Source organism: Gadus macrocephalus, chromosome 9 (genome assembly GCF_031168955.1).
Source record: "Gadus macrocephalus chromosome 9, ASM3116895v1".
Classification (NCBI taxonomy): domain Eukaryota; kingdom Metazoa; phylum Chordata; class Actinopteri; order Gadiformes; family Gadidae; genus Gadus; species Gadus macrocephalus.
In genome coordinates this window covers 5,710,210-5,728,460 of record NC_082390.1, presented here as the reverse complement: position 1 = coordinate 5,728,460, position 18,251 = coordinate 5,710,210, and positions in this window count along the sequence as shown.

The following is an 18,251-nucleotide window of genomic DNA, read 5'->3' as shown; positions in this document are numbered from 1 at the left end:
CATATTTTTTTTCATGACGACTAATAAAAAACAACAGTGTTACCCCTTATGGTTTTTTTCATGACGACCAAAGAAAAACAACAGTGTCACCCCTCATGTTTCATTTGATAAAAACGACAGTGTTGCCCCCTTTGTTTTAACTGATAAATATCGACAATGTTTGTTACCCCTTATGTTTTTTTTCATGACGACCAATAAAAAACGACAGTGTCACCCCTCAAGTTTCATTTGATAAAAACGACAGTGTTACACCCTTTGTTTTAATTGATAAATATCAACAGTGTTTGTTACCCCTAATGTTTTTTTTCATGACGACCAATAAAAAACAACAGTGTTACCCATTATGTTTTTTTTCATGACGACCAATAAAAAACAACAGTGTTACCCCTTATGTTTTTTTCATGACGACCAAAGAAAAACAACAGTGTTACCCCTTATGTTTTTTTCCCATGATGACTGATGAAAAACAACAGTGTTACTCTTTATATTTTATTTGTCAAGGACAATTTTTTTTTTTTCAAATGTGTTTTTTTTCAAGACGACCAATAAAATACGACAGTGTTACCCCTTATATTTTATTTGACAAAAACAACACTGTTACCCCTTATGTTTTTTTTCATGACGACCAATAAAAAACAAGAGTGTTACCCCTTATGGTTTTTTTCATGACGACCAAAGAAAAACAACAGTGTCACCCCTCATGTTTCATTTAATAAAAACGACAGTGTTACCCCCTTTGTTTTAACTGATAAATATCGAAAGTGTTTGTTACCCCTTATGTTTTTTTTCATGACGACCAATAAAAAACGACAGTGTCACCCCTCAAGTTTCATTTGATAAAAACGACAGTGTTACACCCTTTGTTTTAATTGATAATTATCGACAGTGTTTGTTACCCCTTATGTTTTTTTTCATGACGACCAATAAAAAACGACAGTGTCACCCCATATGTTTTTTTTCATGACGACCAATAAAAAACAACAGTGTTACCCCTTATGTTTTTTTCATGACGACCAAAGAAAAACAACAGTGTTACCCCTTATGTTTTTTTCCCATGATGACTGATGAAAAACAACAGTGTTACTTTTTATATTTTATTTGTCAAGGACAATTTCTTTTTTTTTTCAAATGTGTTTTTTTTCAAGACGACCAATAAAATACGACAGTGTTACCCCTTATATTTTATTTGACAAAAACAACAGTGTTACCCCTTATGTTTTTTTTCATGACGACCAATAAAAAACAAGAGTGTTACCCCTTAAGTTTTTTTTCATGACGACCAATAAAAAATGTTGTTTTTTTTCATGACAACCAATAAAAAACAACAGTGTTATCCCCTATGGTTTTTTTCATGACGACCAAAGAAAAACAACAGTGTCACCCCTCATGTTTCATTTAATAAAAACGACAGTGTTACCCCCTTTGTTTTAACTGATAAATATCGAAAGTGTTTGTTACCCCTTATGTTTTTTTTCATGACGACCAATAAAAAACGACAGTGTCACCCCTCAAGTTTCATTTGATAAAAACGACAGTGTTACACCCTTTGTTTTAATTGATAATTATCGACAGTGTTTGTTACCCCTTATGTTTTTTTTCATGACGACCAATAAAAAACGACAGTGTCACCCCATATGTTTTTTTTCATGACGACCAATAAAAAACAACAGTGTTACCCCTTATGTTTTTTTCATGACGACCAAAGAAAAACAACAGTGTTACCCCTTATGTTTTTTTCCCATGATGACTGATGAAAAACAACAGTGTTACTCTTTATATTTTATTTGTCAAGGACAAATTTTTTTTTTTTTCAAATGTGTTTTTTTTCAAGACGACCAATAAAATACGACAGTGTTACCCCTTATATTTTATTTGACAAAAACAACAGTGTTACCCCTTATGTTTTTTTTCATGACGACCAATAAAAAACAAGAGTGTTACCCCTTAAGTTTTTTTTCATGACGACCAATAAAAAATGTTGTTTTTTTTCATGACGACCAATAAAAAACAACAGTGTTATCCCTTATGTTTTCTGACAAAGACAACAGTGTTACCGCTTATGTTTTTTTTCATGACGACCAATAAAAAACAAGAGTGATACCCCTTATGTGTTTTTTCATGACGACCAATAAAAAATGTGTTTTTTTTTCATGACGACCAATAAAAAACAACAGTGTTTTTTTCTTATGTTTTTTTCATGACGACCAAAGAAAAACAACAGTGTTACCCCTTATGTTTTTTTTCATGACGACCAATAAAAAACCACAGTGTTACCCCTTATATTTTATTTGACAAAGACAAGAGTGTTACCCCTTATGTTTTTTTTTCATGACGACCAATAAAAAATGTGTTTTTTTTTCATGACGACCAATAAAAAACAACAGTGTTACCCCTTATGTTTTTATTCATGACGACCAATAAAAAAACAACAGTGTAACCCCTCATGTTTTTTTTCATGACGACAAATAAAAAACAACAGTGTCACCCCTCATGTTTCATTTGATAAAAACGACAGTGTTACCCCCTTTGTTTTAATTGATAAATATCGACAGTGTTTGTTACCCCTTATGTTTTTTTTCATGACGACCAATCAAAAACAAGAGTGTTACCCCTTATGGTTTTTTTCATGACGACCAAAGAAAAACAACAGTGTCACCCCTCATGTTTCATTTAATAAAAACGACAGTGTTACCCCCTTTGTTTTAACTGATAAATATCGAAAGTGTTTGTTACCCCTTATGTTTTTTTTCATGACGACCAATAAAAAACGACAGTGTCACCCCTCAAGTTTCATTTGATAAAAACGACAGTGTTACACCCTTTGTTTTAATTGATAATTATCGACAGTGTTTGTTACCCCTTATGTTTTTTTTCATGACGACCAATAAAAAACGACAGTGTCACCCCATATGTTTTTTTTCATGACGACCAATAAAAAACAACAGTGTTACCCCTTATGTTTTTTTCATGACGACCAAAGAAAAACAACAGTGTTACCCCTTATGTTTTTTTCCCATGATGACTGATGAAAAACAACAGTGTTACTCTTTATATTTTATTTGTCAAGGACAATTTTTTTTTTTTTTCAAATGTGTTTTTTTTCAAGACGACCAATAAAATACGACAGTGTTACCCCTTATATTTTATTTGACAAAAACAACAGTGTTACCCCTTATGTTTTTTTTCATGACGACCAATAAAAAACAAGAGTGTTACCCCTTAAGTTTTTTTTCATGACGACCAATAAAAAACAACAGTGTTATCCCTTATGTTTTTTGACAAAGACAACAGTGTTACCTCTTATGTTTTTTTTCATGACGACCAATAAAAAACAAGAGTGATACCCCTTATGTGTTTTTTCATGACGACCAATAAAAAATGTGTTTTTTTTTCATGACGACCAATAAAAAACAACAGTGTTTTTTTCTTATGTTTTTTTCATGACGACCAAAGAAAAACAACAGTGTTACCCCTTATGTTTTTTTTCATGACGACCAATAAAAAACCACAGTGTTACCCCTTATATTTTATTTGACAAAGACAAGAGTGTTACCCCTTATGTTTTTTTTTCATGACGACCAATAAAAAATGTGTTTTTTTTTCATGACGACCAATAAAAAACAACAGTGTTACCCCTCATGTTTCATTTAATAAAAACGACAGTGTTACCCCCTTTGTTTTAACTGATAAATATCGAAAGTGTTTGTTACCCCTTATGTTTTTTTTCATGACGACCAATAAAAAACGACAGTGTCACCCCTCAAGTTTCATTTGATAAAAACGACAGTGTTACACCCTTTGTTTTAATTGATAATTATCGACAGTGTTTGTTACCCCTTATGTTTTTTTTCATGACGACCAATAAAAAACGACAGTGTCACCCCATATGTTTTTTTTCATGACGACCAATAAAAAACAACAGTGTTACCCCTTATGTTTTTTTCATGACGACCAAAGAAAAACAACAGTGTTACCCCTTATGTTTTTTTCCCATGATGACTGATGAAAAACAACAGTGTTACTCTTTATATTTTATTTGTCAAGGACAATTTCTTTTTTTTTTCAAATGTGTTTTTTTTCAAGACGACCAATAAAATACGACAGTGTTACCCCTTATATTTTATTTGACAAAAACAACAGTGTTACCCCTTATGTTTTTTTTCATGACGACCAATAAAAAACAAGAGTGTTACCCCTTAAGTTTTTTTTCATGACGACCAATAAAAAATGTTTTTTTTTTTTCATGACGACCAATAAAAAACAACAGTGTTATCCCTTATGGTTTTTTTCATGACGACCAAAGAAAAACAACAGTGTCACCCCTCATGTTTCATTTAATAAAAACGACAGTGTTACCCCCTTTGTTTTAACTGATAAATATCGAAAGTGTTTGTTACCCCTTATGTTTTTTTTCATGACGACCAATAAAAAACGACAGTGTCACCCCTCAAGTTTCATTTGATAAAAACGACAGTGTTACACCCTTTGTTTTAATTGATAATTATCGACAGTGTTTGTTACCCCTTATGTTTTTTTTCATGACGACCAATAAAAAACGACAGTGTCACCCCATATGTTTTTTTTCATGACGACCAATAAAAAACAACAGTGTTACCCCTTATGTTTTTTTCATGACGACCAAAGAAAAACAACAGTGTTACCCCTTATGTTTTTTTCCCATGATGACTGATGAAAAACAACAGTGTTACTCTTTATATTTTATTTGTCAAGGACAAATTTTTTTTTTTTTCAAATGTGTTTTTTTTCAAGACGACCAATAAAATACGACAGTGTTACCCCTTATATTTTATTTGACAAAAACAACAGTGTTACCCCTTATGTTTTTTTTCATGACGACCAATAAAAAACAAGAGTGTTACCCCTTAAGTTTTTTTTCATGACGACCAATAAAAAATGTTGTTTTTTTTCATGACGACCAATAAAAAACAACAGTGTTATCCCTTATGTTTTTTGACAAAGACAACAGTGTTACCTCTTATGTTTTTTTTCATGACGACCAATAAAAAACAAGAGTGATACCCCTTATGTGTTTTTTCATGACGACCAATAAAAAATGTGTTTTTTTTTCATGACGACCAATAAAAAACAACAGTGTTTTTTTCTTATGTTTTTTTCATGACGACCAAAGAAAAACAACAGTGTTACCCCTTATGTTTTTTTTCATGACGACCAATAAAAAACCACAGTGTTACCCCTTATATTTTATTTGACAAAGACAAGAGTGTTACCCCTTATGTTTTTTTTTCATGACGACCAATAAAAAATGTGTTTTTTTTTCATGACGACCAATAAAAAACAACAGTGTTACCCCTTATGTTTTTTTTCATGACGACCAATAAAAAACAACAGTGTTACCCCTTATGTTTTTTTCCCATGATGACTGATGAAAAACAACAGTGTTACTCTTTATATTTTATTTGTCAAGGACAATTTTTCTTTTTTTTCAAATGTGTTTTTTTTCAAGACAACCAATAAAATACGACAGTGTTACCCCTTATATTTTATTTGACAAAAACAACAGTGTTACCCCTTATGTTTTTTTTCATGACGACCAATAAAAAACAAGAGTGTTGCCCCTTAAGTTTTTTTTCATGACGACCAATAAAAAATGTTTTTTTTTTTCATGACGACCAATAAAAAACAACAGTGTTATCCCTTATGTTTTTTGACAAAGACAACAGTGTTACCTCTTATGTTTTTTTTCATGATGACCAATAAAAAACAAGAGTGATACACCTTATGTTTTTTTTCATGATGACCAATAAAAAATGTGTTTTTTTTTCATGACGACCAATAAAAAACAACAGTGTTACCCCTTATGTTTTTTTCATGACGACCAAAGAAAAACAACAGTGTTACCCCTTATGTTTTTTTTCATGACGACCAATAAAAAACCACAGTGTTACCCCTTATATTTTATTTGACAAAGACATTAGTGTTACCCCTTATGTTTTTTTTCATGACGACCAATAAAAAACCACAGTGTTACCCCTTGTGTTTTTTGACAAAGACAACAGTGTTACCCCTTATGTTTTTTTTCATGATGACCAATATAAAACAAGAGTGTTACCCCTTATGTTTTTTTTTCATGACGACCAATAAAAAATGTGTTTTTTTTTCATGACGACCAATAAAAAACAACAGTGTTACCCCTTATGTTTTTTTTCATGACGACCAATAAAAAACAACAGTGTTACCCCTTATGTTTTTTTCCCATGATGACTGATGAAAAACAACAGTGTTACTCTTTATATTTTATTTGTCAAGGACAATTTTTTTTTTTTTTCAAATGTGTTTTTTTTCAAGACGACCAATAAAATACGACAGTGTTACCCCTTATATTTTATTTGCCAAAAACAACAGTGTTACCCCTTATGTTTTTTTTCATGACGACCAATAAAAAACAAGAGTGTTACCCCTTAAGTTTTTTTTCATGACGACCAATAAAATTTTTATTTTTTTTTCATGACGACCAATAAAAAACAACAGTGTTATCCCTTATGTTTTTTGACAAAGACAACAGTGTTACCTCTTATGTTTTTTTTCATGACGACCAATAAAAAACAAGAGTGTTACCCCTTATGTTTTTTTTCATGATGACCAATAAAAAACGACAGTGTTACCCCTTATGTTTTATTTGACAAAAACAACAGTGTTACCCCTTATGTTTTTTTTCATGACGACGAATAAAAAATGTTTTTTTTTTCATGACAACCAATAGAAAACAACAGTGTTATCACTTATTTTTTTTGACAAAGACAACAGTGTTACCTCTTATGTTTTTTTTCATGACGACCAATAAAAAACAAGAGTGATACCCCTTATGTTTTTTTTCATGACGACCAATAAAAAACAAGTGTTACCCCTTATGTTTTTTTTTATGACGACAAATAAAAAACGACAGTGTTACCCCTTATGTTTTTTTTCATGACGACCAATAAAAAATTGTTTTTTTTTCATGACGACCAATAAAAAACAACAGTGTTACCCCTTATGTTTTTTTCATGACGACCAAAGAAAAACAACAGTGTTACGCTGTATGTTTTTTTTCATGACGACCAATAAAAAACGACAGTGTTACCCCTTATATTTTATTTGACAAAGACAATAGTGTTACCCCTTATGTTTTTTTTCATGACGACCAATAAAAAACAATAGTGTTACCTCTTATGTTTTTTTTCATGACGACCAATAAAAAACAACAGTTTTACCCCTTATGTTTTTTTTCATGACGACCAATAAAAAACGACAGTGTTACCCCTTATGTTGTTTTTCATGATGACCAATAAAAAACCACAGTGTTACCCCTTGTGTTTTTTTACAAAGACAACAGTGTTACCCCTTATGTTTTTTTTCATGAAGACCAATAAAAAACAAGAGTGTTACCCCTTAGGTTTTTTTTCATGACGACCAATAAAAAACAACAGTGTTACCCCTTATGTTTTTTTCATGACGACCAAAGAAAAACAACAGTGTTACCCCTTATGTTTTTTTCCCGTGATGACTGATGAAAAACAACAGTGTTACCCCTTATATTTTATTTGTCAAGGACAATTTTTTTTTTTTTCAAATATGTTTTTTTCATGACGACCAATAAAATACGACAGTGTTACCCCTTATATTTTATTTGACAAAGACAACAGTGTTACCCCTTATGTTTTTTTTCATGACGACCAATAAAAAACAAGAGTGTTACCCCTTATGTTTTTTTTCATGACGACCAATAAAAAACAACAGTGTTACCCCTTATGTTTTTTTTCACGACGACCAATAAAATACAACAGTGTTACCCCTTATGTTTTTTTTCATGACTGCCAATAAAAAACAACGGTGTTACCCCTTATGTTTTTTTTCATGACCACCAATAAAGACAACAGTGTTACCCCTTATGTTTTTTTTTTCATGACGACCAATAAAAAACAACAGTGTTATCCCTTATGTTTTTTTTCATGATGACCAATAAAAAACGACAGTGTTACCCCTTATGTTTTTTTTCATGACGACCAATAAAAAACCACAGTGTTACCCCTTGTGTTTTTTGACAAAAACAACAGTGTTATCCCTTATGTTTTTTTTCTTGACGACCAATATAAAACGACAGTGTTACCCCTCATGTTTTTTTTCATGACGACCAATAAAAAACCACAGTGTTACACCTTGGGTTTTTTGACAAAGACAACAGTGTTACCCCTTATGTTTTTTTTCATGACGACCAATAAAAAACAAAAGTGTTACCCCTTATGTTTTTTTTCATGACGACCAATTTAAAATTTGTTTTTTTTCATGACGACCAATAAAAAACAACAGTGTTACCCCTTGTGTTTTTTTTCATGACGACCAATAAAAAACAACAGTGTTACCCCTTATGTTTTTTTTCATGACCACCAATAAAAAACAACAGTGTTACCCCTTATGTTTTTTTTCATGACTGCCACTAAAAAACAACAGTGTTACCCCTTATGTTTTTTTTCATGACCACCAATAAAAAGCAACAGTCTTATCCCTTATGTTTATTTCATGACGGCCGATAAAAAACAACAGAGTTACCCCTCATGTTTTCCAATAAAAATCCACAGTGGTACCCCTGTCTACGTTTTTGCGGGGATCCGAACCTGAGCTGTTTAGTGTGTTAACCTCCGAACTTATCAATGCACCATCAAGACACTGAATAAATTCTTCAAAATGTTTTTACTTGGCTTTATAATTCGCAGGAAATAGAGATAAGAGTCTTCCAACAGAGGACATCATCCGGACTTGAACCCCGGTCTGCAGGGGGTTAGGCAGAGTGCACTCCACTGCACCACTGTGGCGATGACAATACACAATAATCAATCATCAATAAAGAGGATATACATGACATTAAAATGTAAGTGTGTGTTTCTATTATTTCCTTCTTTTTTTTTTCATGACGACCAATAAAGAACGAGTGTTACCCCTTATGGTTTTTTTCGTGACTGCCAATAAAAAACAACAGTGTTACCCCTTATGTTTTTTGTCATTACCCCTTTTGTTTTTTTTCCTGACGACCAATAAAAAACAACATTGTTACCCTTTGTTTTTTTTCATGACTGCCAATAAAAAACGACAGTGTTACCCCCAATGTTTTATTTGATAAATATCGACAGTGTTACCCCTTATGTTTATTTCATGACGGCCGATAAAAAACGACAGATTTACCCCTCATGTTTTCCAATAAAAAACCACAGTGGTACCCCTGTCAACATTTTTGCAGGGATCCGAACCTGAGCTGTTTAGTGTGTTAACCGCCGAACTTATCAATGCACCATCAAGACACTGAATAAAGTCTTCAAAATGTTTTTACTTGACTTTATAATTCGCAGGAAATAGAGATAAGAGTCTTCCAACAGAGGACATCATCCGGACTTGAACCCCGGTCTCCAGGGGGTTAGGCAGAGTGCACTCCACTGCACCACTGAGGAGATGACAATACACAATAATCAATCATCAATAAAGAGGATATACATGACATTAAAATGTAAGTGTGTATTTACATTATTCCCTCATATTTTTTTTCATGACGACCAATAAAAAACGACAGTGTTACCCCTTATGGTTTTTTCATGAACTGATAACAAACGACAGTGTTACCCCTTATGTTTTTTTTCATGACGACCAATAAAAAACAAGAGTGTTACCCCTTATGTTTTTTTTCATGACGACCAATAAAAAATGTTTTATTTTTTCATGACGACCAATAAAAAACAACAGTGTTACCCCTTATATTTTATTTGACAAAGACAACAGTGTTACCCCTTATGTTTTTTTTTTCATGACGACCAATAAAAAACAACAGTGTTACCCCTTATGTTTTTTTTCATGACGACCAATAAAAAACAACAGTGTTACCCCTTATGTTTTTTTTCATGACCACCAATAAAAAACAACAGTGTTATCCCTTATGTTTTTTTTCATGACGACCAATAAAAAACAACAGTGTTACCCCTTATGTTTTTTTTCATGACCACCAATAAAAAACAACAGTGTTACCCCTTATGTTTTTTTTCATGAAGACCAATAAAAAACAACAGTGTTACCCCTTATGTTTTTTTCATGACGACCAAAGAAAAACAACAGTGTTACCCCTTATGTTTTTTTCCCGTAATGACTGATGAAAAACAACAGTGTTACCCCTTATATTTTATTTGTCAAGGACAATTTTTTTTTTTTTTCAAATATGTTTTTTTCATGACGACCAATAAAATACGACAGTGTTACCCTGTGTATTTTATTTGACAAAGACAACAGTGTTACCCCTTATGTTTTTTTTCATGACGACCGATAAAAAACAACAGTGTTACCCCTTATGTTTTTTTTCATGACGACCAATAAAAAACAACAGTGTTACCCCTTAATAGAGATAAGAGTCTTCCAACAGAGGACATCATCCGGACTTGCACCCCGGTCTCCAGGGGGTTAGGCAGAGTACACTCCACTGCACCACTGAGGAGATGACAATACACAATAATCAATCATCAATAAAGAGGATATACATGACATTAAAATGTAAGTGTGTATTTACATTATTCCCTTATATTTTTTTTCATGACGACCAATAAAAAACGACAGTGTTACCCCTTATGGTTTTTTCATGAACTGATAACAAACGACAGTGTTACCCCTTATGTTTTTTTTCATGACGACCAATAAAAAACAAGAGTGTTACCCCTTATGTTTTTTTTCATGACGACCAATAAAAAATGTTTTATTTTTTCATGACGACCAATAAAAAACAACAGTGTTACCCCTTATATTTTATTTGACAAAGACAACAGTGTTACCCCTTATGTTTTTTTTCATGACGACCAATAAAAAACAACAGTGTTACCCCTTATGTTTTTTTTCATGACGACCAATAAAAAACAACAGTGTTACCCCTTATGTTTTTTTTCATGACCACCAATAAAAAACAACAGTGTTATCCCTTATGTTTTTTTTCATGACGACCAATAAAAAACAACAGTGTTACCCCTTATGTTTTTTTTCATGACCACCAATAAAAAACAACAGTGTTACCCCTTATGTTTTTTTTCATGAAGACCAATAAAAAACAACAGTGTTACCCCTTATGTTTTTTTCATGACGACGAAAGAAAAACAACAGTGTTACCCCTTATGTTTTTTTCCCGTAATGACTGATGAAAAACAACAGTGTTACCCCTTATATTTTATTTGTCAAGGACAATTTATTTATTTTTTCAAATATGTTTTTTTCATGACGACCAATAAAATACGACAGTGTTACCCTGTGTATTTTATTTGACAAAGACAACAGTGTTACCCCTTATGTTTTTTTTCATGACGACCGATAAAAAACAACAGTGTTACCCCTTATGTTTTTTTTCATGACGACCAATAAAAAATGTTTTATTTTTTCATGACGACCAATAAAAAACAACAGTGTTACCCCTTATATTTTATTTGTCAAGGACAATTTTTTTTTTTTTCAAATATGTTTTTTTCATGACGACCAATAAAATACGACAGTGTTACCCTGTATATTTTATTTGACAAGGACAACAGTGTTACCCCTTATGTTGTTTTTCATGACGACCAATAAAAAACCACAGTGTTACCCCTTGTGTTTTTTGACAAAGACAACAGTGTTACCCCTTATGTTTTTTTTCATGAAGACCAATAAAAAACAAGAGTGTTACCCCTTATGTTTTTTTCCCGTTATGACTGATGAAAAACAACAGTGAAAAAACAGTGAAAAACAACTTATATTTTATTTGTCAAGGACAATTTTTTTTTTTTTTTCAAATATGTTTTTTTCATGACGACCAATAAAATACGACAGTGTTACCCCTTATATTTTATTTGACAAAGACAACAGTGTTACCCCTTATGTTTTTTTTCATGACGACCAATAAAAAACAACAGTGTTACCCCTTATGTTTTTTTTCATGACGACCAATAAAATACAACGGTGTTACCCCTTATGTTTTTTTTCATGACAACCAATAAAATACAACAGTGTTACCCCTTATGTTTTTTTTCATGACTGCCAATAAAAAACAACAGTGTTACCCCTTATGTTTTTTTTCATGACCACCAATAAAAAACAACAGTGTTATCCCTTATGTTTTTTTTCATGACGACCAATGAAAAACGACAGTGTTACCCCTTATGTTTTTTTTCATGACGTTTTTTTTCATGTGTTTTTTGACAAAGACAACAGTGTTACCCCTTATGTTTTTTTTCATGACGACCAAAGAAAAACAACAGTGTTACCCCTTATGTTTTTTTCCCGTGATGACCAATAAAATACGACAGTGTTACCCCTTATATTTAATTTGACAAAGACAACAGTGTTACCCCTTATGTTTTTTTTCATGACGACCAATAAAATACAACAGTGTTACCCCTTATGTTTTTTTTCATGACCACCAATAAAAAACAACAGTGTTACCCCTCATGTTTTTTTTCATGACGACCAATAAAAAACAAGAGTGTTACCCCTTATGTTTTTTTTCATGACGACCAATAAAAAACAACAGTGTTACCCCTTATGTTTTTTTTCATGACGACCAATAAAATACAACAGTGTTACCCCCTATGTTTTTTTTCATGACTGCCAATAAAAAACAACAGTGTTACCCCTTATGTTTTTTTTCATGACCACCAATAAAAAACAACAGTGTTACCCCTTATGTTTTTTTTCATGACCACCAATAAAAAACAACAGTGTTATCCCTTATGTTTTTTTTCATGACGACCAATAAAAAACAACAGTGTTACCCCTTATGTTTTTTTCCCGTGATGACCAATAAAATACGACAGTGTTACCCCTTATATTTAATTTGACAAAGACAACAGTGTTACCCCTTATGTTTTTTTTCATGACGACCAATAAAATACAACAGTGTTACCCCTTATGTTTTTTTTCATGACCACCAATAAAAAACAACAGTGTTACCCCTCATGTTTTTTTTCATGACGACCAATAAAAAACAAGAGTGTTACCCCTTATGTTTTTTTTCATGACGACCAATAAAAAACAACAGTGTTACCCCTTATGTTTTTTTTCATGACGACCAATAAAATACAACAGTGTTACCCCCTATGTTTTTTTTCATGACTGCCAATAAAAAACAACAGTGTTACCCCTTATGTTTTTTTTCATGACCACCAATAAAAAACAACAGTGTTACCCCTTATGTTTTTTTTCATGACCACCAATAAAAAACAACAGTGTTATCCCTTATGTTTTTTTTCATGACGACCAATAAAAAACCACAGTGTTACCCCTTATGTTTTTTTTCATGACGACCAATAAAAAACCACAGTGTTACCCCTTGTGTTTTTTGACAAAGACAACAGTGTTACCCCTTATGTTTTTTTTCATGACGACCAATAAAAAACCACAGTGTTACCCCTTGTGTTTTTTGACAAAGACAACAGTGTTACCCCTTATGTTTTTTTTCATGACGGCCAAAGAAAAACAACAGTGTTACCCCTTATGTTTTTTTCCCATGATGACTGATGAAAAACAACAGTGTTACCCCTTATATTTTATTTGTCAAGGACAATTTTTTTTTTTTTTCAAATATGTTTTTTTCATGACGACCAATAAAATACGACAGTGTTACCCCTTATATTTTATTTGACAAAGACAACAGTGTTACCCCTTATGTTTTTTTTCATGACGACCAATAAAATACAACAGTGTTACCCCTTATGTTTTTTTTCATGACTGCCAATAAAAAACAACAGTGTTACCCCTTATGTTTTTTTTCATGACCACCAATAAAAAACAACAGTGTTATCCCTTATGTTTTTTTTCATGACGACCAATAAAAAACCACAGTGTTACCCCTTGTGTTTTTTGACAAAGACAACAGTGTTACCCCTTATGTTTTTTTTCATGACGACCAATAAAAAACAAGAGTGTTACCCCTCATGTTTTTTTTCATGACGACCAATAAAAAATGTTTTTTTTTTCATGACGACCAATAAAAAACAACATTGTTACCCCTTATGTTTTTTTTCATGACGACCAATAAAAAACAACAGTGTTACCCCTTATGTTTTTTTCATGACGACCAAAGAAAAACAACAGTGTTACCCCTTATGTTTTTTTCCCATGATGACTGATGAAAAACAACAGTGTTATATTTTATTTGTCAAGGACAATTTCTTTTTTTTTTTTAAATATGTTTTTTTCATGACGACCAATAAAATACGACAGTGTTACCCCTTATTGTTTTTTTCATGATGACCAAAGAAAAAATGACAGTGTCACCCCTCATGTTTCATTTGATAAAAACGACAGTGTTACCCCCTATGTTGTAATTGATAAATATCGACAGCATTACCCCCTATGTTTTTTTTCATGACGACCAATAAAAAACAACAGTGTTACCCCTTATGTTTTTTTTCATGACGACCAATAAAAAATGTTTTATTTTTTCATTACGACCAATAAAAAACAACAGTGTTACCCCTTATATTTTATTTGTCAAGGACAATTTTTTTTTTTTTCAAATATGTTTTTTTCATGACGACCAATAAAATACGACAGTGTTACCCTGTATATTTTATTTGACAAGGACAACAGTGTTACCCCTTATGTTGTTTTTCATGACGACCAATAAAAAACCACAGTGTTACCCCTTGTGTTTTTTGACAAAGACAACAGTGTTACCCCTTATGTTTTTTTTCATGAAGACCAATAAAAAACAAGAGTGTTACCCCTTATGTTTTTTTTCCCGTTATGACTGATGAAAAACAACAGTGAAAAAACAGTGAAAAACAACTTATATTTTATTTGTCAAGGACAATTTTTTTTTTTTTTTTAAATATGTTTTTTTCATGACGACCAATAAAATACGACAGTGTTACCCCTTATATTTTATTTGACAAAGACAACAGTGTTACCCCTTATGTTTTTTTTCATGACGACCAATAAAAAACAACAGTGTTACCCCTTATGTTTTTTTTCATGACGACCAATAAAATACAACGGTGTTACCCCTTATGTTTTTTTTCATGACAACCAATAAAATACAACAGTGTTACCCCTTATGTTTTTTTTCATGACTGCCAATAAAAAACAACAGTGTTACCCCTTATGTTTTTTTTCATGACCACCAATAAAAAACAACAGTGTTATCCCTTATGTTTTTTTTCATGACGACCAATGAAAAACGACAGTGTTACCCCTTATGTTTTTTTTCATGACGACCAATAAAAAACCACAGTGTTACCCCTTGTGTTTTTTGACAAAGACAACAGTGTTACCCCTTATGTTTTTTTTCATGACGACCAAAGAAAAACAACAGTGTTACCCCTTATGTTTTTTTCCCGTGATGACTGATGAAAAACAACAGTGTTACCCCTTATATTTTATTTGTCAAGGACAATTTTTTTTTTTTTTCAAATGTTTTTTTCATGACGACCAATAAAATACGACAGTGTTACCCCTTATATTTAATTTGACAAAGACAACAGTGTTACCCCTTATGTTTTTTTTCATGACTGCCAATAAAAAACAACAGTGTTACCCCTTATGTTTTTTTTCATGACCACCAATAAAAAACAACAGTGTTACCCCTCATGTTTTTTTTCATGACGACCAATAAAAAACAAGATTGTTACCCCTTATGTTTTTTTTCATGACGACCAATAAAAAACAACAGTGTTACCCCTTATGTTTTTTTTCATGACGACCAATAAAATACAACAGTGTTACCCCTTATGTTTTTTTTCATGACTGCCAATAAAAAACAACAGTGTTACCCCTTATGTTTTTTTTCATGACCACCAATAAAAAACAACAGTGTTACCCCTTATGTTTTTTTTCATGACCACCAATAAAAAACAACAGTGTTATCCCTTATGTTTTTTTTCATGACGACCAATAAAAAACCACAGTGTTACCCCTTATGTTTTTTTTCATGACGACCAATAAAAAACCACAGTGTTACCCCTTGTGTTTTTTGACAAAGACAACAGTGTTACCCCTTATGTTTTTTTTCATGACGACCAATAAAAAACCACAGTGTTACCCCTTGTGTTTTTTGACAAAGACAACAGTGTTACCCCTTATGTTTTTTTTCATGACGGCCAAAGAAAAACAACAGTGTTACCCCTTATGTTTTTTTCCCATGATGACTGATGAAAAACAACAGTGTTACCCCTTATATTTTATTTGTCAAGGACAATTTTTTATTTTTTTCAAATATGTTTTTTTCATGACGACCAATAAAATACGACAGTGTTACCCCTTATATTTTATTTGACAAAGACAACAGTGTTACCCCTTATGTTTTTTTTCATGACGACCAATAAAATACAACAGTGTTACCCCTTATGTTTTTTTTCATGACTGCCAATAAAAAACAACAGTGTTACCCCTTATGTTTTTTTTCATGACCACCAATAAAAAACAACAGTGTTATCCCTTATGTTTTTTTTCATGACGACCAATAAAAAACCACAGTGTTACCCCTTGTGTTTTTTGACAAAGACAACAGTGTTACCCCTTATGTTTTTTTTCATGACGACCAATAAAAAACAAGAGTGTTACCCCTCATGTTTTTTTTCATGACGACCAATAAAAAATGTTTTTTTTTTCATGACGACCAATAAAAAACAACATTGTTACCCCTTATGTTTTTTTTCATGACGACCAATAAAAAACAACAGTGTTACCCCTTATGTTTTTTTCATGACGACCAAAGAAAAACAACAGTGTTACCCCTTATGTTTTTTTCCCATGATGACTGATGAAAAACAACAGTGTTATATTTTATTTGTCAAGGACAATTTCTTTTTTTTTTTTAAATATGTTTTTTTCATGACGACCAATAAAATACGACAGTGTTACCCCTTATTGTTTTTTTCATGATGACCAAAGAAAAAATGACAGTGTCACCCCTCATGTTTCATTTGATAAAAACGACAGTGTTACCCCCTATGTTGTAATTGATAAATATCGACAGCATTACCCCTTTTGTTTTTTTCATGACGACCGATAAAAAACGACAGTGTTACCCCTTATGTTTCATTTGATAAAAACGACAGTGTTGCCCCTCATATTTCATTTGATTAAAACAACACTTGTGTTTTTTTTCATGACGACCAAAGAAAAACAACAGTGTTACCCCTTAGTTTTTTTTCATGACGACCAATAAAAAACAACATTGTTACAAGCAATCTCAGAAAACATTATTGGGTTTATTTTTATTCTCCTTCTATCCATTTTTATTTACATCTATATTTGTCCCTCTCTTTATTTCTTATTCCATCCATCTTTATCGAATTGTTATTCTTTCACTTTTTTCTCGATGTTCTCCATCTGTTGTTGTGCCATTTCTTTTCTCGTCACTTTTATTCTCGATAGCCTCATCTCCGCACCATTTTTCTCTCACTTCTTTGTCTAGAATATTTCGTTCTCCATCTTTTCTATCACTATTTTATATTGATTTTGTCATTCACATTAACCTTTTTCACACTACTTTTTTCTCGCTGTGTTCAACCTTTTCCCTCACTCAATTTTCTCGATTGAAAATATAATATTGTTATACTCTACCTCCATCTAGTGGTATTCATTGAGAGCTACAACATAATAACCTCGACGAGTCGCCCAAACTTGACCCAGAGACCCATTTTAGCCGGTATTTAATGTTTGGTATTTACTTCAATTATGAGGATGTTGATCTACAGGAATCTAGTAATCTGATAAACATAGGCGTACATATTTGACCTATATTGAATTTGCAACACATTGTTATTTTGTGGTAATGGCAAAGTTAGCTGTTCCTGCTGAATGCATTTATTTAAAATAGGTCAAACAGTGGAAATCTCAAGCCTTTTGTAGTCTTATCCTGAATAAGTCTTGAGAATCTATCAATCCTCCAACTTTTTGTCCAACACTATGTTTTTGTTGACGCTAGGGTTCACTATTTACTCCGTTAATTGCACACCACGCACACGCATACGCATACGCACAAGCACACACAGCAAATAATGTTTGATCACAAATTAATTTTGCAAATTCATTTATGGACAATGACCAATCATTGATGTCTCATCTCTAAAGAACGTCTTGTAATTTCGCATTTGAATCTGGTTCTTCTTGACACACACATGCAAGTGTTGCTCTTATTGTTCTGAAGCACATTGTACAACAAGTTCTCATGGAACACGTTTTGGAACAAGCCATAGCACTGGTGGTGAATGTGTTGAAATCAAGTGAAGAGTGGTTGT